The sequence below is a fragment of the Ochotona curzoniae genome, unplaced genomic scaffold (genome assembly GCF_017591425.1).
Source record: "Ochotona curzoniae isolate NIBS_2020 unplaced genomic scaffold, NIBS_Ocur_1.0 scaffold_4505, whole genome shotgun sequence".
Taxonomy (NCBI): domain Eukaryota; kingdom Metazoa; phylum Chordata; class Mammalia; order Lagomorpha; family Ochotonidae; genus Ochotona; species Ochotona curzoniae.
This window is the reverse complement of record NW_024467118.1, coordinates 15,032,030-15,053,163: the sequence shown is the minus strand read 5'-3', so window position 1 is coordinate 15,053,163 and position 21,134 is coordinate 15,032,030.

Sequence of the window (21,134 nt, the reverse complement as noted above, 5' to 3'; positions counted from 1 at the left end):
AGGGAGACAGCAAAGCTTCCTGGGAGAGAAGATAGGGAGGGCATCCTGCTCACTCCTTGCACTGCTGGATCCCAGTGCCCTCTTCTACTCCCTCAACCCTGTCCCCAGGCTGTCATCAAACGAAATGGCTTCTTACAAGGTTTTTCCACTCAAGTCTTGAATCCAGGCAGCTTGTTGTGCACCCTTCAACTTCTGCCTTAACCTCTGTGTTGGTGATGCAAGTTTCCCCTCTAACATCTCACCCTATGCCACAGCCTCCCAATCCCCCAGGGGAGCCCTATTTGTTTGCTACATGAGACAGGATCGACTGCAAACCCTCTGCTGGTCTTTTGTGTAGCTTAACATGCACACATATACCGGTGGACTTCTGCCTTACCTGCCGTCTGGGTGTTCTACAGTGCACTATACACCTGCTTTCAACTCCAGCAGTGCCACTCACTGCTGGGAAACTATTTAGCCTAGTCCCTTTATTTATTCCCTGAACAGCAAGTATCAGCTTCCCTGTCTACAAAATAGGGCAATTCCTCATACCTCCCAGGGGCCACGAGACTAACTGATATGGTTTGATGAGATGGAGGTCTGGAAAGTTCCTGGCATACAGCAGGCCTCGGATTAATTGTGGCAACTATTGCCATGTCATGCTATCTGGATTAATGACCCTTTGTCAGAAGCACACTGTTTCTAGCCTTCAATAGAGACTTCCTTGTAATTCATTTTCTCCACAAAGCCTTTTTCAGGTACTTGGCACACCTGGAAGTGTACACCTGGCAGCCCTTGCCTTGGATGTGCAGAAAACAAAGCAATTCGAGTAATAGAACATAACATTCCTAGAAAAGCAGAGTACAATGGTTAAAAATGAGTTTGGCCTCATTAGCAAGCTAAGATATGCAAACCAAAACAACTTGCAAAGTACTCCCCCCCAAAAACACCTTTACTGCCATAATACGCTCTGAGATGACCAATGCTGAAAACTTTTGAAAATAAATGGTAAGATGTCTAAGATGCCTGTCGCCCACCTGTGACGCAGGAAGTCCACTTCTAGGAATTCAGAATCTAAGAATGCTAGATGTGTTAGGAACTAACTGTCTCGCTCTGCTCCTGTTCTTCCGAGAACCTATGTCTGTTCTACTCCTTTGTCTTTCTCTTAACTCTCTTTCCTGCCTCCCAGAATGCGAGTGCTACCAGAAGGAGGCTCCGTCTTGCCCTTTGTTGCATCCCTGGAGCCTGGAACTCTGCCTGGCACATGAACAACACACAACAAATCCATCTTGATAGAATGAACACAAGGCAGATCGCAAGGTCGCCCGCTCTCTCCTCTCACCAAGCTGTTAAACCCAGGCAGGTGCCATGAACACGGTGCAACACCAGGAGTATCCTCTAGTAACCAGCTTCCACACGGGAACCATGTAGGACTTGCATTTCAGTTGAAGACACACCCAGTGAACCCTATGCCATAATATGTTTTCTGACCTAACAGCTGTTACTGAGCCAGGCTGTGCCACACATGGACTCAAGGCCACACACATAGGGAGGGCCTGCCAACTACTCTCCCATAGTATGGCAGTTAAGGAGATACTCCCAAGGACCCCCACAGTGGCTTGAGCCTTGGACCCAGATGGGTTTGATGACTTCTTGAGGGTCTTCCCCTGCAGTGAGCTGAGGGCCTTTGCTTCTGGGGGTCCAGGAGCACAGCTCCTTTCCCATTTTCTGATCACAAAGAGTGAACTGTCACAGGGGTTCAGTGCAAAGCTGACTCTGCCACAGAGCTTCACCACTTCACCCTGCTTTGTGCCTCTGTTTCCCATAAGAAAATAAATTTGATCACAATGCCTTTCATGTCAATTTGAACGAAGAGCTTAGATCAGTCGTCTGTTGGATTCATTGGCTTAGGTCACTGCTAGAAACCTTGTGATAGGGTGCTGTGACTCCCATTTTATGGATGAGAAAACTGAGCCACCCTGAGGGGGAAGTTACTTGGTTCCAGGCCACATTGGAGTTTTTCTGACAACAGATGCTATGTTTGTCTCTCATTTCCTCAGTAGGAAACATCTGAATGAATGAAATGTCAGAAACGATTGAGTCATGAATTAACGGCAACAAAAATGAGAAGGCATTAAAACCCGGCAAACATGAAGATGTTGCATTGAAGCCGTGGGAAGCGAGGGAGACCGGAGTGTCCTCAGCCCCGGCTCCTGCCTCATACACATGTACCATGTGCAGCACATCTGGCTTGCATACAACTCATGCTCTCTAAGCCTCAGTGCCCAAGAACCACACCCTGCGGCCATCATTTCAGACCCTAACACATCATTGGCCAGCACCCAGCTATTCTCCATATGTACAACTCTGCAATTCCTCCATCACCACCCCAGAACCTCAGTCAACTCTGGCCTCCTCCAGTTCCAGCTAGCACCTGGACCTGTGGTTTCCACCACCCTGTGCTCTCATGAGTCCTCAATGCTGGTCCCACCTTCTTGGCCCAGGCCTCCTTGACTCCAACCAGACTGATGCAGTTGCCTGCTGAACTGGTCTCTCCCCAAGGTCTCTCCTGGGTTAACTTTCCTGATCCATGGCTGTGCTGTGGATGGAATCTGCCTATCCTTTCATGTCTGAAGCTCCCTGAATGATCATTCCTCTCCACTAACATTCCCAACCTGGAACCCCTGACTACTTCCCAGGAGCCTAATTTCTGCTCTCCCATGGGCCACACTCCCATTCCACCATTCTGTCCCCACCCCGGGGCTCAGCCCCATCTCATTCCCCTCTGCCTGTCCTCTTTCCTCCCTGTCCATGCTTCAAGGGCCTCACCCTCCTCCATGCTCCCTGCATGAGCTGCTCCTGTGACTCACCTGCCACTCCATCACACACCACTGTGACAGCTTTTAATTGTTCCTAAAAACAACGGCAACTGCCACTTCATGAGACTCCACTCCGAGAGGAGCCAGATACTGGGCTGGTGTCTGGCTCACATTATCTCACCTCATCTTTATGCGAAAGGGATCACTACCAAACCTACTAACCAACAGGAAAGCCAGGAAAGCCTGGGGCCCTAAGGGCTGAAGTGGCTCCCACATGGCAGTGCAGCAGGCGAGCCACAGGCCTGCTGTAAACGTAATTCAGCCTGTTGCTGAAGCTGGAACCCTGGGCTGTGACATAGCCATGACCTGTCCTCTCAAATCATCAGATTTAACCCATCTAATTGGGGAAGGAAATGTCAGTCATTGGACTGGTAGATGATTTACATTTGTGATAGGATCTTGACAGAATGCTCCACTGGCATCTGCAGGTGGTTCCGGGGGTGTGGCGATCCTGTGCCTGAAGGATCCATGGCAGCATCCCTTGCCTCTGCTGCCCACAGGTCGCCAGCTCTCCCCTAACCCACAACCAATGCTGTGTCCATACCTCACCCAATATCCCGTGGGGGCTGGGAGCCACTGTCCCAGAGGCTGAGTGATTCTGCCCTGTGACTTTGTACTAGTGCAAGTGTCCCTTTGCCTCAGTTTCTCCACAGGGAAAATAAGGATGTTTTTGAAGGATCATTATGATGATTAAATGTGTTATGTGTTAGTTCTCAGAAGGACAAACATTGTGGCACTAGGTGTAAAGCCAGGATCCAGTCTTACTGGTTATACCATGTGGGCACCAGCTCATGCCCCAGCTGTCTTATTTATTTAAGATATATCTATTTTTATTGGGAAGTCAGATTTACAGAGAGGAGAGAAAGAAATATTCTGTTTCTCTCTCTCTCTTTTTTGAGATAATATTTTTACTTTGCGTTGAAGTCAGGCTTAATGGAACTGTAAAATAAAGAGCCAAATAAATAGAAGACCATTATGCAGCAATGAAGTAGGCAAGAACTGGAAACAAGAATCAAATGAGATGCTCAACTTCACTTACAAGTAAATTTGACAATACTCAACAAAATCGTTAAATGCAATCCCCATTGCTTGATTTGACAAAGGTTCTATTTGACAATAATCTATTTTTAGCAAAAGTGGTAGTATATAGGTATTCCTTTTTCTTTTGAAAAAATGTTGCAATATTTGTGGTATTTTTCTGTGTCTGGCTTATCTCACAGAAGACACAATCGAGCAAAAGGTGATTAATCATGCATCTTATATCTGACTGACCATGGATTTCCCTAATGGGACTGTATAGTCTCTTGCTCAGGCCAAGAGATATGACCAACTCAACCTGCCTGTGTCTGTGAGGGGCAAGCCACCTGCCAGAGACTCAGGCCTGAGATGCCTCACATTTAGGGTTAAAATGAGCCAAGTACATTCCTTCACTGAACTTTCTATGGCAATTTTTCTATTGTACATTCTCCTGGGGGCTACATGGAAATAACTAAGTGATACCTTCTGCCCTCTGAGAACTTCAGTTCTATTTGGAAAGGCAGTATAAGTATGCCTAAAAACTAGGAAAAGAATTTTAGATTAAAAAAAAAAAAAGATTTATGTATTGATTTGAAAGGCAGGTATTCAGCGAGAAGGAGGAACAGAGAAAGATTTTTCATCTCCTGGTACGTTCCCCCAAGTGGCCACAATAGTCGGAGCTGAGCTGATCGGAGGCCAAGAGTCAGGAGCTTCTTCCAGGTCTTCCATGTGGGTGCAGGGTCCCAAGGCTTTGGGCTATTGACCACTGCTTTCTCAGGCCACAAGCAGGGAGCTTGATGGGAAGTAGAGCAGCTGGGACTCAAACCAGTGCTCAGATGGGGATTGCAAGACTGAAGATTAGCTTGTTGAGCCACTGTTTGTTGTTGTTGTTGTTGTTGTTTTTGTCTTGTTTTGTTTTTTTGTGGGGAGGGGCAGCTTTCTCTGCTTTCTCTGGCTCATTAACAGGGAACTGATACAGAAATGGGACAGGGACTGGCACGGTAGTGGCTAAAATGCTCGCCTTGCATGCTGGCATGCTTGCATCCCATACAGGCACCGGTTCTAATCCCAGCTGCTCCACTTCCTATCCAGCTCCTTGCTTGTGGCCTGGGAAAACAGTGCAGAATAGCCCAAAGCCTTGGGACCCTGCACCCACATCGGAGACCCATAGGAATCTCCTGGTTCCTAGCCTCAGATCGGCACAGTTCTGGCCATTGCGGCTACTTGAGGAGTGAGCCAACAGATCTAAGATATTTCTGTCTCTCCTCTCTGTAAATCTGACTTCCCAATAAAAATAGATATATCTTAAATAAATAAATAAATAAATAAGACAGCTGGGGCATGAACTGGTGCCCACATGGTATAACCAGTAAGACTGGATCCTGGCTTCAGATCGGCATAGCATCTGCCATTGTGGCTCACTTGGGGAGTGAATCATGGGACGGAAGATCTTCCTCTCTGTCTCTCCTCCTCTCTGTATATCTGACTTTCCAATAAAATAAATTTAAAAAGAAAAAAAGCAGAAGAAAGGGAAATGGAGACAGAGGCACAGGAATTGTTTTAAAGTCATACCAACAGGGCCAACACCATGGCTCAATTGGCTAATCCTCTACATGCAAGATGGCATTACATATGAGTGCCGATTCATGTCCCAGCTGCTCCACTTCTCATCCACCTTCCTGCTTATAGCCTGCGAAAGCAGCAAAGGATGGTCCAAAGCCTTGGGACCCTGTACCCACACAGGAGACCTGGAAGACGTTCCTGTCTTTAGATTGACTCAGCTCTGGCTGTTGCAGCCATTTGGGGAGTGAACCAACAGATGAAAGGTCTTTCTCTGTCTCTCTTTCTCTCAGCAAATCCACCTTCCTAATATAAATAAATAAAAATCTGTTTTTTTAAAGTTACACTGATGCTACACTTTCCAGGAGAACTCCAATCAATGCTATCCGGGTTCTCAAGGTGTGCAAGGGTTCAAGCCTTTAGCCTTTCCCTAAGAGGTCAATGCTGACCCTCCCACAGCTTCCACTAGCCACCCCAGGGGAATGCCTCCAAGGCCATGGTGCTGTAGTGACAGAGAGAAGAGGCATGTCAGACGGAGGAGACAAGGACAGTGGCCTGAGATACAGGTGAGTGGCTCTGGTTTAGATTTTGAGATGTTCTCAGTCTTAAAGACACTGTCCAGTCACTTTCAACTTGAGCCTGATGACCAAACACAACATCCTGGTGCACTCACAATGTGTCTATAAACTTCAAAAGAAACCCAAATCACTTACTTGCCACTTTATCAGTTATTTGGCATTGTATCAGAGGGGTCACCAGAGTTAAATGTGTCAACCTAATGTCCTGCCAGCTTTGTGGCACTTTCAAATTGATCCCCCTAGCCTGCTTGCCTGCCTACAGCTGCTCCCTTCATCCTGTGTCCAGAATGGAGGTGGGGATGGGGGTCAGGACAGCAGAAAATGAGTTTAGATTCCAGTTAATTCCACATCACTGACTTCCAGGGCTATTTTGCGCATCCAATGGAAGACCGGCTATTTTTATGGCCACTTTGCATCTACCAGCACGAACCTGATGCCCACCCTCAGACCCCTAGGGACTTGTTCTGATGAGATGGCTGAGTGATTTTTTTCGGTGGGGGGGGTAGGGGAGGGGGAGCGGCAGGGACTCAGAAGGAAGGGGACGATTTGTTTAGCACCTGAGAGAAGCAGTCACAAAGTGTGCCCTTCTTGCCACCCATGTACCAAATGACACAAAGTAGACACAAGATCATTATCAGCTGTCAGGGGACAACAAAAGAGCCAGTCTTTGAACAGTGAAACAATGGTCGGTCCCAGGAGGCACTGCTTTCCCAATCCCCAACAGAGAGCAAGCCAAAGAGCTCCAGGCAGGGGCTGGGGGTAGGGGAGGCAAGCAGACAGATCAGGTCAAGAGCAAGGAGCCTCAAGACAGAGTTCCCCTGAGCAACCTGAGCAGCAGGAAGAGGGGATGGAGCCCCTGTGACTGTGCCCCCAGGCTGTCTAGCAGACACAGACCAGAGATTTCAAGTCCAGTGTCAGCCACATCAGTTGACCCCAGAGCATGCACCCCCTCCTCTTTCTGGCCTGAAGATGCCCAGTCCCCTAGGCTAACCCTCTGCACACACGCGTCCTTGCACGATACCCTGTGGCTCGGAAAACTCTCAACCACGAACTCTGTCCTCCCAACACTGCTCAGCGACAGGCCCTATGCTGGGACCCACCTGCCCCATGGAAACTCCAGCAGCCAGGTCTGTCCCTTAGTCCTTAGATAAACAGCTCTGCAAACAACCCCCTGGGGCACGTGCCAGTCACACTGGGGGCATCCTATCACCTGGCCATCACTACCTTTTAAGGACAGGCAAGCCTGACCCACCCCATTCTCCTTGTTAGGGGAAAGGCAACCCAGGGGCTCACAGCGCCCCGCGCTGAGCCCGACTGCTAGTTAGTGGCCAGCCCAGCTGTGTTCCTCCTCTGAATAGGATCTCCAAAACATCCCTCACCCTGGAACGTCCAGGTGTGGCTGGCCAGCACCACCCAGCAGCAGGAGTCGTCCTAACAGCAAACAGTTATGTTTAGAAGGAAAATAAAGCTGAAAACTTCGAAAGGGTTTATTATATTATTGTTGTGGTTGTTGTTGTTGTTGTTGTTGTTTTCCCTCTGTCTCTTGCAGTCCACAGCTAGCCAGACCAGCATCGAAGGACAACTAAAAGAGTGAAAAAGTCAGTGAAAAGTTTTCAGGGAGCGCCCTCGCCCCAGCGGCTACTCACCAGCGCTCCCTTCGCAGGTAAGGGACTGGAGGAGGCACCAGGTGCAGCGGCGCGGCGCCCCGGGTATATATAGCCAAGGTGTTGCGCAAAGAGGCCGGCGGCAGTCGCTGTCATCACGCCCCTCGCACATTCCAGGCCCGCCTGCCGCCGCCGCCGCCGCGGCGGCCCGGGCACTGCCTACCTGCCGCCTTAATGAGCCCATCGCGGCGGCCGGTAGGGCTGCGGGCTGCGGGAAGAAACTTCAGACGGCCTAGCCACCGAACGGCCCCGAACGCGCCGCGCGCCCTCCACCTGGCGGCAGGCGGAGCACACAAGCAGGTGCAGGGCTCTCTGCCCTAGCCCCTTTGAGGCTAGGGGAGAGGGGAAAGGGTTCCCCCAGTCCCAGAGACAGAAAGCCAGTGAGAATTAAGAAGCCAGACCTGCTCCCCTCTACTCCCAGCAATGCCAAGATTGTTCAGGCCCTCCTGAGTCTCTGGGCAAAGGGATGGGTAAGCAAGGCAAAAGAAGGGTGAGGGGCTGCCGTGAACACTCCCTCCAGGAGGGTGGACTGGGTTTGCCAAACTCTGCTGTGACTTCCCTTCTTGCTCAGCTCTCTGTGTCCCAAGCGTGAGTGCCAGGACAGCCCATGATGGCAGCTGGGGGAAGGGGGTTACATGGTCAGTACTGTTGGGCTGGCAAAGTTTCCAGTGGGCGCGTCCAGCCTTGCCTGGGGCCCCAGCTAACCTTTCTGACTGAGGTTAGAGAGTTTAGGGAACATAGACCCAGGATGACCCAGGATTTGCTAAGCAAGGGAAGGCCCACCAGCTTCACTCCCAAACCCAGACTGCTTCCCTGTGCTATTCTGCCTGGTTTTAATAGCTAAGCAATGCCCAGGAGCGCAAGTGCCCTGCTGGACCTGGTTGATTTCATTCCAAAACCAAGGGCTCTTTCCAACGGGCAGAATCTGGCACCTGGAGCCCTGCTTCCGGGAAATACAGAGCCTGGCTGGCTGTGGGTCAAAGGGTGGACAGCTATGCATCCTGACTCTGGAGCCAAACTGATGAGAATTTCTCATTCTGCCCCCTTTGCTTTCCTGCCTCCATTTGCTCATGCGTAAAATGGGAATAATGGTGGTCCCTGTTAAAGTAAAATGGAAGAATAGCTAAAGTACATAGAACTGTACTGAGCATGTGTTGAGTGCTTCTGGTTTTCACAGGGAAATTCTGGGGTCGGGAGATTAGTGGGAAACCAGTTGGATTCATCCACGGGTGGGGGTGCTGTCTACATCAAGCCACGGCCAGAGGATGGGGCTTGGGGAGTGGGCAATGGCAAAACAGAATCCATCTATTTGTTCTTACAAAGATGACTGGGTGCTGGACTTCCAAGTCAACCCCAGACAGTAGCCAGCCAAGCAGCCAGTGCCCTCTGGTCGGTGCCTACTGCAGCAGGGTCCGCCGGTCATGGAGTCCATGCAGGCAAGGCAGGCTGCAGACACCCCGGGCTCAGGGTTCGCTCATGCCGACTTTCATCCCCACGGCCTCCTCACAGCTGCTGTGGACCCTGATGCTGGGTCGAACCCTAGGTGCTTATGCCTTGCCTTGACATTGCTGCCAACCAGGAGCTCAAGGAAGCAAGACCAAAATGTCCAAAGAAACTTGGAACAAGAAAGAAGAGCTGTCTTTCTCTGCCTGAATTGAAAAAGCAAAAGTCAGGTTTGCTCCCAGAGATAGTTTTTTCTGTAATGTCTGTGGATCTCAGGAACACATTGAGAATGCTGTCTGATTTTGGTTTGGGGTTGTAGTTTTGGGTATTAATTTTTACACAAAATGTAGAGGAAAGATTGATGAAGATGCTGGTGCTGATGTCCGTGTCATCCTGTAATCTCTCCCTTAGGGGAACATAGTTTGTCGAAAAATGATTTCCTGTTTTTATTCCATCTCAAATACAAAATTTTATTTCTGGTTCCATTTAGTGCCCTATTTATATATACAGATACTCTATGTTTATTTGCTAACTTCTAAAACAACTTGGATTCATCACAACTATGTATCATTTTCCAGAATCATGCTTCCTTAGTGTCTGTTGTCCTGGGTAGAAGGTGGAATGCGATGAGATGACATGGTTATCATTAAATAAGGGAACTGAAACCGCAAAGCCCAGCAGTCACAGAGCTTTTACAGACCCCAGCCCCTGGCTGACCCTGACACCTGACAGGCAAGATGGAGGCACTCCCGTAATGAAACCCATCTTGTAAAATGTCTGAGTATTGATACTGTAACAGCTCAGGTTAGTGTTTGGCACCAAGGTAGTTTGTTATCAATACTGAGTGCTCCCGTATGCAAGTACTGTTTTACAGTGTAAAATCAGCACTCCCTATAGTTCTGTGTGCTTGCTATGAAGACCAGATAACAGTAAACTTCCATCATGCCACAGCACTTAAAAGTGTCACAGCCAAGATGTTAGAACTGACTGATGTCGTTGGTCTCAACTACACAATCAACAAAGTTTTCCTTATTTTCTTACAGGAGTAGATGACCCAAAATACACATATTGTAAATATGTGGCTAATAACCATGGTAGAGCAGCAGAGGGTAGATAATCTGCAGTCAGACCTGGCACAGTAGCCTAGCAGCTAAGTCCTCGCCTTATATGCTCCCGGATCCCATATAGGCGCTGGTTCTAATCCCAGCATCCCCGCTTCCCTTCCAGCTCCATGCTTGTAACTTGGGAAAGCAGTAGTCTAAAGCCTTGGACACTGCCCCCATGTGGAGACCCAGAAGAGGCTCCAGGCTCCTGCTTCAGATCAGTGCAGTTCCAGCTGTTGTGGTCACTTAGGGAGTGAGCCAACAGATGGAAGATTTTTCTGTCTCTCCTCTCTGTAAATCTGACTTTCCAATAAAAATAAATACATCTTAAAACAAAAAAAGATAATCTGAAGTCAATAGATATCTAAAAGAAAACAAGTGAAGCTTGATCCCAGACTTCACACCATAGACATTAAAATATATCTAAATATCAAAGACAACCGAGAACTCCTGGAAACTCAGGGTGGGAAAAGACTGCTTGCACAAGCATATAAAAATGCAGAAATTTATGATGCAAAATTTTAAGAGACAGAAAGATAATCTAGCATGGAAAGTGAGGTATGTCTACTCCTAGGAGTACATGGGAAAACTGGGCATGTGTATTCACCAAGAGAATTCCTGGACTGTACATCCCAGCAGCAGCTCAGATATCCATTTCCACGAATAGAATGGGATCATAACAGGAAAAATCCTTTGTGAAATACCTTCACAAAATCACCATTTTTGCAGACAAAAGTGGCCAGATAATACACAACCATGCATCAGGAATGATACCTTGTTGTGATAGAACTAAACAGATGGGTCTCACAGCCATGCTGCATCTAAGAAGTCAGACCTTAAGAGCTGACTGCATTTCTAGGAGATGGAGAATGAAACAAGTCAGAACTCTTGAGGAAGGCATGCATAAAGGGTTACAAACTCGGGAGAAAAGAAGCAAAGGCTTCTCACAGAAGTCACTTTGTCGGGAAAAAGGCAGCGGTAAGATTATAGGGGCAGTGGGGGATGAATGAGGCCCAAACTGTTTTCTCTTTTTGCTGTTGTGCTCATTTGCACTGTAGTAAAACTGAGTTGGACTCGATTTTATGTACTTCCAAAAATGAACTCCTCACAGGGACCCAGCACAATAGTTTAATTGCCTAATCCTCAACTTGCAAGCACCAGAATCCCATGTGGGCACTGGTTCATGTCCCAGCTGCTCCAATTCCCTTCCAGCTCCCTGCTTGTGGCCTGGGAAAGCAGTGAAGGGTGGTCCAAAGACTTGAGACACTGCACCCATATGGGAGACCTGGAAGAAGTTCCTGACTCCTAACTTTGGATCTTGCTCAGCTCTGGCCATTGTGGTCATTTAGGGAGTGAACCAGCAGGTGGGTGATCTTTCTCTCTAAATCTTTAAAAGAACAAACTCGTCACAATGAGAAAGTTTTAAAAATTGAACCATATGCAGAGGGAAGGAGACAACCAAGAAGGCAGCTGTGCTATTGTGTATTAGCCTGAGTTTGAAACTGGTTGAAGCCAGTTGGTATGAACTGCTTACTGCAACACGAATGCTTTGGTCTGGCCACCACAGATACCACTTAAGTTTTGCTTGTCCTGTGCCAATACTGTTGTAAGTGCCTTTCAGGGTTTGACTCATCTATTCCTGCAAGAGAAGTGTTCTATCTCCATTTGATTGATGCAATGTGATAACTGATATAAAGATGAATTATTTTATACAAGGGCACAAGCTAGTAGTAAGTGGCATAATCCAGGTCAGTGGGTACAACATCTGTCCTTAATGAAAATCTATGCTCTTTTGCTAAATCTGCCAATAGTCCTCCAGATTAAGTAGAATTTTTATGTGTCACATAAATGTTTAACCAACGATGTGATAAAAACCAGAGACACGTTTTCCTGCTGGAAGCAACACCCTAATGACCCAGGATGATTGCGGGACCCAAGAACAACTCTCTAATTCCGATAGCGACTCTGGGCTTTTTTGCTAAGGTCCTACACAGGCATACCACATTTTCTTTATGTATATGCCAGATGAGTGCTTCAGAAAGTTCGCAGAAATGAAATTAAAAATGTATATGGTGTCACAGTGTTCTCATCATGTGTGTTCTCCAGAAGCTTGAGGATCCCTGTATACACAGATTGAAATTGTTCATGAAAATACACTTAGATCTCTTAGTTCCCTTTTCCATGAAGTTTTTGAGGTTCCCAGGTGTGTGTGTGTGTTCATGAATATTTTCTGCCACCTTTTTAAAGCATTTTTTCTATTCTTCCCTTGGTAATAGTGTCATACACTTGAATTATGACCTGATCTATAGGGAACAATCATCTCCCTTGCTTTATCATTCATCTCCAGTATTGTTTCTGCCATTTATCATTTATTGTAAATTAAGAAAAGAGTTTGTCTCTTTATCCATCCCTTAACTGACTGTGTAAAGAAAGAGTAAGTCAGCCTTGGACCACTGGATCAATTCATCTTGTCTTTTCTTTTACCACCTAGCCTTAATAACACCTGCTTTTGATAATCAGGGACTGATTACTCCTATATGGTATGGGGCTAGGTTCCATGTGCTTGAGCCACTGGCTCTAAACTCCTACTTGACAAGTACTTGCCAGAATACAACAAAACTGACACCCATACGTCTTAGAGAAGGCCCGAGATAGCCCATGTTGCACCTTGTCTTTGCTCACAGCTTGGGTGGTGGCCAGGAGTTGAGGGCAGAAGGGGTAGATTCTCTGGCCCCTCATTTAGTTTCCAACGCCTGTCCCTACCCCAGGGCTGTCCTCTCTCTAGAACATTCACCAAACACTTCTGCAGCCACTGTCATTTCATTTTTATTCCACTCATAAATTATGATGTGACTTTTATTTCCCATAATAGACCACTGCAAAAAGCTGCTAGGGTGTCAATGTTGCTCCCTGAATATTCTTTTTACCTTTTTAAAAATTTATTTTTATTGGAAAGACAGATTTACAGAGAAAAGGAGAGACAAGAGAGAAAGATCTTCCATCTGTTAGTTCACTCCCTAAATGACCACAACAGTCAGAGCTGAGTTGATCCAAAACCAGGAGCCAGGAGCATCTTTCAGGTCTCCCCAAAAGAGACCTAAGGTCTTAGACCATCCTCCACTGCTTTCCCAGGCCACAGGCAGGGAGCTGGAAGGGAAGTGGAGCAGCTGGAACATGAACCAGTACCAATGAGAAGCCAGTGCTTACAAGGGAGAGGATTAGCCAATTGAGCCATCATCAGCCTCCTCCATACCCCCTACTCTTCCCCCATTTCACTTTCTTAAGACAATTTTAACCACAGGAATAAAAAAAAGCAGACGCTGTAGCATTTTATCATATTATCTAAAGTTAGTTCACATAAGTGAATAAAATTAATCTTATCTTTCAGATAATTTCAAGTGAACACACAGCTCCAAGCCATCCACCAGCTTCGGATCTCCCTCCTGTTCTTGGAGTCTTGATCCTTCAGTGTCAGAGTGACATCTCCAAGTGGCTTTCAAGACAGTACTGACTCCCATCACAGGTACCTACTCCCACTGCCTCCTGTACGACCAAGCAAAATGCTAGCACTCAATCTGGAAGGAGCTGTGAGAAATGAGAGGTGGGTGTGAATGTGTGACGTCATTAGCCCTGCTCCCACTCCATCTCAGCTCCCACAGCTCCCAGTGACCCTGCTGCAAAGCTATGTTGTATTAGATGCTGCTAGTGTTTAAGAGGTAGGAGGCAAATAGTTGGAAACACAAATGAACATGTAACAAGCTTAGACTTGGCAGCCTTACACTGCAGGGCTCCTTGTCTCTGCCCAGGTGACCCCTGCCCAGCCTCAGGACTCCACAGCAAGAAGGTTATCAGCAAGTGCAGCCCTTCTTACTCCAGACTAGACTGAGCCGAAATAAGCCTCTTTGAGCCTTATCCAGTGTGTAGAACTGTGTTACAGCAACAGAGAAAGGATTAAGATAGTGGAACTAGTCATATATTTGCTATTTTCTTAAGTACATAATGAATCCTTGTATTAAGGCAATCACGAGACAATGAGAACCACTGAAAAACACCAGAGCCATAGGTTTTACAGATTTAAAAAAAAAAATTAAGGAGGCCAGCATTGTGGTGCTATAGGTTGAGGATGCCCATGATGTGGCATCCTATATGAATACCAATTCAAGTTCTAGCTGCTCCATATTTCATCCGGCTCCTTGCTAATGCACTTGGGAAAGAAGTAGAAAATAACCCAAGTGTTTGGGACCCTGTACCCATGTCAGAGATCTGGGTGGAGTTCTACGCTCCTGGCTGTGGAGTGGCCCAGCATCACGCATAATGGCTGTATGGAGAATACTCTCACTCTCCATGCCTGCCTCTCCCTCTTTCTACAATCCTGTTAAGTAAATAAATAACATATTTTTTTAAATTAGAAGACAAGGATAACCCAAAGATGAAATATTTCATTGTTGTGTTGTTATGTTATGTTATGTTATGTTATATTATGTTATGTTATGTTATGTTATGTTATGTGTACATGTTATGCTTACTATTATATTAGTGGAAAGGTTCACGTGCAATTTTGGAGTCATAACAAGAGGTTTAAAGGCATTTTCTACCCACCCATACATTTAGTTCTATTACTGATGGGCAAAGGAAGCCACTTCACCTGATTCCAATTTTCTCACCTGTTGGATAGGGACAAGGTTCACCCTCACCTTACTTAACTCATACACAGGTGAGAAAATGCTGGGAGACACCTAACGAAAGAATTGCAAGGGCATATGCCAGCTGGTCTTCATCGACATACTATGCGTACATGCGCACCATTAGGTTAAGTACCTGGGACGTGGGTGGCCCAACTTCCGGGTAACCTGTGATGTACTGATGCACACCCAGGAAAAGGGAAGCATGGCCGGCGACAGAGATGTGTTGCCCCATCACTTTCCTTACGGGAAAATGCTTTTTTTCAGCAAACATTCACCCCTCAGCTAAGAAGGAAGCCTTTGAGACTTTTTGCCATGCAAAGTGTCCCCTCCGTCTCCTCCCTTAAAGGTTTACCATGCTCCCAGCATGATGGCCCAATGGCCATCCTCCCTTTGCAAACACTTAGATCCCATATGGGCACTGATTTATGTACCAATTGCTCCACTTCCCATCCAGCTCCCTGCTTGTGGCCTGGGAAAGCAGTGGAGGACGGCCCAAAGCCTTGGGAACCTTCACCCACATGGGATACCCAGAAGAGGCTCCTGGCTCGTGGCTTTTGATTGGCTCTGCTTGGCTTGGACAATTGCCACTTAGGGGGTAAACCAACAAATGGAAGATCTTTCCCTGTCTCTCCTTCTCTTCACAAATCTGACTTTCCAATAAAAAATAAATACATTTTTTTAAAAAATATATCATTTTCTGGAAACCCAGCAGCCTAAGAGAGTTGGCCTCCACTAGTGTTGCTACCTTTGGTGTTCGTGACAAGCAACAGGAAAAGAAACAGGCCTGCTACTGCCTTGGGGAAACTCAGCTGTGTGTCCTGCTCCTGAGATGTGGAGCCAGACTCAGTGCCTGGAGGAGGCAGGCAGGTGGCAGGCAAGGAGCTTGCCATGATGCCTAAAGAAAATGTCTGTTGTAGCCAGCTGCTCCTTAAGAGGAATAAGGGATGACACTCTTACTGGGAAGTGGCTGTCCCAGCCGGGAGAAAGGCACCCAGGGGGCTCGCTGTTCTCTCCCTGGGTTCCCAGCCCCACCCACTGAGTCACAGCACCTGTGAGAATCCAGCATTCATTCAAGCAGATGGGAAAACCCTTGCCTTTCCCTGCTCAGAGGCAGCTACAGAAGCCAGAAGAGGGGAGGGGCGGGCTGCTGCACCCTGGACCCACTTGCCCACGGACCCCCACTCCCTGAGGCCAGAAGTGACTGTGCTGCTTGCGGGTGCTTTTCCTCTGGGCTGTAGCTGCCGCAAGAAAGGAGGCAAAGTGCACCTTGCCGCATGAAAGCCCAAGAAAGCAGCTCCAAAAATAACACCTGAACAAAACGGCTTTGAACTCCTGCATTCATTAGGGCTCCTCAAGGCCCTCTGGCAGCATTATAATTTTAGAATTGCTCAGTCAAGTCCATCTAACAGGAAATCTAGCCCCTTGCTGTCGGCCAGAACCCAAGACATGTTTAATAATGTGTTACATCGTCACAAGAAAGCAGTATAGACTTCAAAGAATCAGGTTCAAATGGAGGATCGCTCAAGAAATACAACATAGAACTAACATAATTACAGGTTAGTTTCAATCTCACTTAAATATGAATATTGAGGTGGACATTTAACCTAGCAGTAGAGATACTCGATTCTCAAAATTAGAGTGCCTGGCTCTGGGGCTCCAGTCTCCCATCCAAGCAAACCATGGAGGCAGTTGTGATGGCTCAGACAACTTAGTTCCTGCCACCTTGGGAGGATTGCACTGTGTTCTTGGCTCTGGGATCCAGCCCTGTCCAATTCTGTGTGATGAGAGGAGGGCTCATTTTGCAGAGGGAACTAATGGAAACCATCTACATCTCTCAAATAAGAATTTAAACTACATTTATAAATGTGCAGAGAATACCAGGAAGCAATATACCAAAGTGCTTAGTGTAGAGTGGTTACCCTGATAGTAGGAAAGAAAGAACTGCACTTTTCTATTTTTATAAGCTAATCTGAAAAGGAAGGAAAGTGGTTTGCAAATGGACCAAGTACAATTGATTCAGGAAAGAGACGAAGAGCGATGCAGGACCAGGAGATGGAGGCCAAAGCTATGTATCAGATGGAACCATGTATGTAACTTCTGGCCAGCTTCCCAGGGTTCAACTGCTGCTGGAGTTAAGTCAACCCTGGCCTTTTAACTTTCTAATCATCAACAGAAAAATACGATCAGTTTCTAAAACAAAATATGTCTATCAGGTAAAAATAAAATAGATGCATAAAACTTTCTTGCTATATTTTCCTCGACTTTCTTTTTTGCAATTAGAGAATTTTTGAAGTAACTCACGCTGATCTTGAGTCCTGAGTCTTACAGATTTGGAGATGGAATACTCCCTGCTCCACCCCCTTTGCATGTTCATGAATATCAAGCGCTCTCACAATGTCAGATGCATAGTAGGAGCTCAGTAAATGTATCAAGCTTTTCTTATTATGGAACTGTTACCACTAGAGGCACATGCAGAACCTTAAACTCAAGCCATTCTTGCTCGCAAGCCTTCCTGCTCTGCCTATGTACCCACTACTTACCTGTTCCATGAAGTGGGGCCTCAGTACCTGGGAAGCTGTAGCCAGGAGCTGAAGCAGGTGCCTGGAGGTCATTCTATGTGGGGCTGGCCTGATGGCTCAATTGGCTAATCCTCTCCCTGCAGGTGCTATTATCCCTTGTGGGCCTCAGTTTGTATCCCGGTAGCTCCACTTCCCACCCAGTTCCCTGCTTGCACCTAAAAAAGCAGTGGACATGGCCCAAAGCCTTGGAGTATTGCACTCGTGTAGAAGACCTGGAAGAGTCTCCTGGCTCCTGGCTTCAGACTGACTTAGCTCCTGCCATTGTGGCCATTTGGGGGATTGTCTGTAAATCTGTCTTTCCAATAAAGAAATTCTAAGTACTAGGACAAATACCTCCTCCTCTGAAATATTTTTTTTTAGATTGTAAATGTTCTCCTACAGTCACCTGCTTGCCTTTCTTTCACAGCAACGAATTCATCATGACCAATTCCTCTTGCAACCTCTCCTGTGGTTGTATCTCCCTGTCCCTTCTCCCTGGTCAAGCAGCCCAAGATCCTCCCGCAGTCACTGGTCAAAACACTTTCATTGAGCACCTACTGGCAGTTCCTATGTCTGCATAGGAGAGGAGCTGAAAACTTGAGCCCAGCAGACTGTCTTGCAGTTTGAACTGATAGAAGTGCCAGAGGTTCAGCACACAGCAAACACTAACCAGCAATGTTACTGCTAGCTACTACACAATAGGACTTCAAAAAGCTCACGGAAAAGGGGAATTAAGTTAACTTCGGTGCAGAAAAACACATGTGTAGAGTGTGTCCCTGAGGACACATGTCCTGTCCTCATGCAGTCTCTTCAAACGCACTGGACAAACTGCTCAGAAATGGAGTTTAGGGCTCACTTATTGTGCTGCAGTTTTCATGATGCACATTTTCCATGAACCTTTCACTGCGTACCTTTCTATCTACTTTGTATGCAAATATTTATTTTTAAATTTTATTTTCTGGGCCCAGCGCGATAGCTAGCGGCTAAAATCGTTGCTTTGCACGTGCCAGGAACCCATCGGTTCTAATCCCAGCAGCCTCACTTCCCATCCAGCTCCCTACTTGTGGCCTGGGAAAGCAGTCAAGGACAGCCCAAAGCTTTGGGACCCTGCACCCGCATGGGAGACCTGGAAGAACTCCGGGCTCCTGGCTTCGGATTGGCTCAGCTCCAGCCTTTGCAGATGCTTAGGGAGTGAATCAGCAGACAGAAGATCTTCCTCTCTGTCTCTCCTCCTCTCTGTATATCTGACTTTGCAATCAAAATAAATCTTTCAAGAAAAATTCTATTTCCATGAATGCTTAGCAACCCCCTGGTCTTCTGTTGCCATGGGGAGTGTTGCATTTGAGAGTACTTTCCCAAAACCTTGAACCTAGACTTAAAAAGTTTTGAAATTTCACCTAGACGTCTTCACGCCTGGCTTCAGATATGTGAGAGAAATGGCAAGATCTGCCCCAACGCTGGAGGCATGCAATCAGCCAAAGCTGCGGCTGCCCTGTGAAAAGGAAGTCAACAGGGTGGCATATCCCTGCAGAAGTGTCCTCTCAAATGTCACTTGAGACCCAGAACTTGGCCACTGTTCTGTGTCGGCTCACATGGACCTACACCTGCAGCATGGAGGCAACACTGAGCCACTTTACAATGGCACTGTGGCTCAACAGACATCAGACGACGGGCCTGGAGGCCTACCTGCTACTCCCCTCCTGCAGCTGGGCACTGCAAGCTCTGGGACCTTCAAGGAACTCAGGAAAGCTGAGATCTCTTCCTAACCTGCCTGGAAGCTTTTATTTCCTGAGAAAGGCCACAGAGACCCTCAATTGTTCATCACTCCTGCCAACTGCTATACTTCATGCTTTCCGATAGGATCCTTGAGTCACACATGGGAACAAGCCGATCTCATTTCAGGAAGTAGACCTCTCCCAATTGTGGTCACTGTAAAAGTCACGTAGTCCCTCCCCTTGACAGTCAAGCTGATTGAATTTCATTTCTTTCCAGAAACTTACGGAGCAATCCCTTCTCCTCCAAGGGCTGTGCTATCCAATTTCCCTCTCACCTGTCAGAGCACACATGCCTCTCCCCCAGGCATGTAAGGTGACATCCTGTGTTGATTCTAAGGAAACCATCATTGTGCTAGTGCTACAGTCAAGTCCATGATTCATCTAGGTAACACGGAGGTACAATAAGACAAGCCTGAAAAGTGTGCAGCCTGGTGGTTTTCTCAGCACAACGGAAGCCGAATGGCTCGAAACCTGAGCCTCCTGCCCCCGACCCCTTGTCTTCTCCCTGACTCCCTCCCTGCCCTGAGTCAGCCTGGAGCAGCTGCGCTGGGCGTGGAATGGGAAGGAGCTCTGGGATAATCTGATCTAATCTTTGAATAGAGGGGACAGCCCAAGTGCATACTTCCGAAAGACATCTAATCATCGTAGAAACTATGAAATTCCCAGAAATTCACATCCACAGTGAGCAGCTACTATTTCAGTTAGGGTGCATTTCCTTCTGGTTTGCAGTTTATGTTTTTCTCTGCAGAAGGGTTTAGAGGTGACTTCATTAACCAGGGCTGAGGCCTGTGGCAGCAGCAGAGCAAGCTAATCCTTTGCCTGCGGCACCAACAACCCCGCATAAGCATCGGGTTGAGTCCCAGCTGCTCCACTTCTGATCCAGCTCCCTGCTGATGCACCTGGAAAAGCACAGGAGGACGGCTCAAAGCCTTGGGTCCCTGCACTGTTGTGGGAGACAGACTTATTGTGATCAGCTGCGGAGTAAACCAATAAATGAAAGAATCTGTTTCTCTCCCCTCTCCTCTAATTCTGCCTTTCAAATAGGAAAAAGTAAAGCTTAAAAATATAATCAGAGGGCCCAGAAGCATGGCCTAGCAGCTAAAATTTACCTTGCCCTGAATGTGCCACTGGATCCCATTTGGGGTCGGTTCTAATCCCGGCAGCTCCACTTCCCATCCAGCTCCCTGCTTGTGGCCTGGGAAGGCAGTCGAGGACAGCCCAAGGCCTTGGGACCCTGCACCCGCGTGGGAGACCTAGAGAAGGTTCCTGGCTCCTGGCTTCGGATAGGCACAGCACCATCCATTGTGGTCAATTAGGGAGTAAACCACCAGACGGAAGATCTTCCTCTCTGTCTCTCCTCCTCTCTGTAAACCTGACTTTGCAATCAAAATAAATAAATCTTTTTAAAAAATGAACAGAAAAACACAGGCTTAGTCTCCAAATGCTTTCAAGTGCCTCTTAAAAAAAAAGTTTGAGGCCAGTGTGATGGCTCAATTAGCTAATCTTCCAGTTCCAAGCACTGGGATTCCATATAGGCTCCAGTTCCTGTTCTGGCTGCTCCACTTCCTATCCAGCTCCCTGCTTATGGCCTGGGGAAGCACCAAAGGATAGCCTAGAGCTTTAGGACCCTGCACCTGTGTGAGAGACCTGGAAGAAGCTCCTGGCTTCAGATCGGCTCAGCTCCAGCTGTTGTGGCCTTTTGGGGAGTGAACCAGTGGATGGAGACTTTTGTCTCTCCCCCTCTGTTAATCTACCTTTCCAACAAAAATGAGTAAATCTAAAAAAAAAAAATTAATTAAAATTACTCACTTGTTTGAAAGGAGGGTTAGAGGAGGCAGAACAGGAAGCAGATCTGTCATTCTTTGGTTCATTTCCCCAACAGCTGATGTGCCA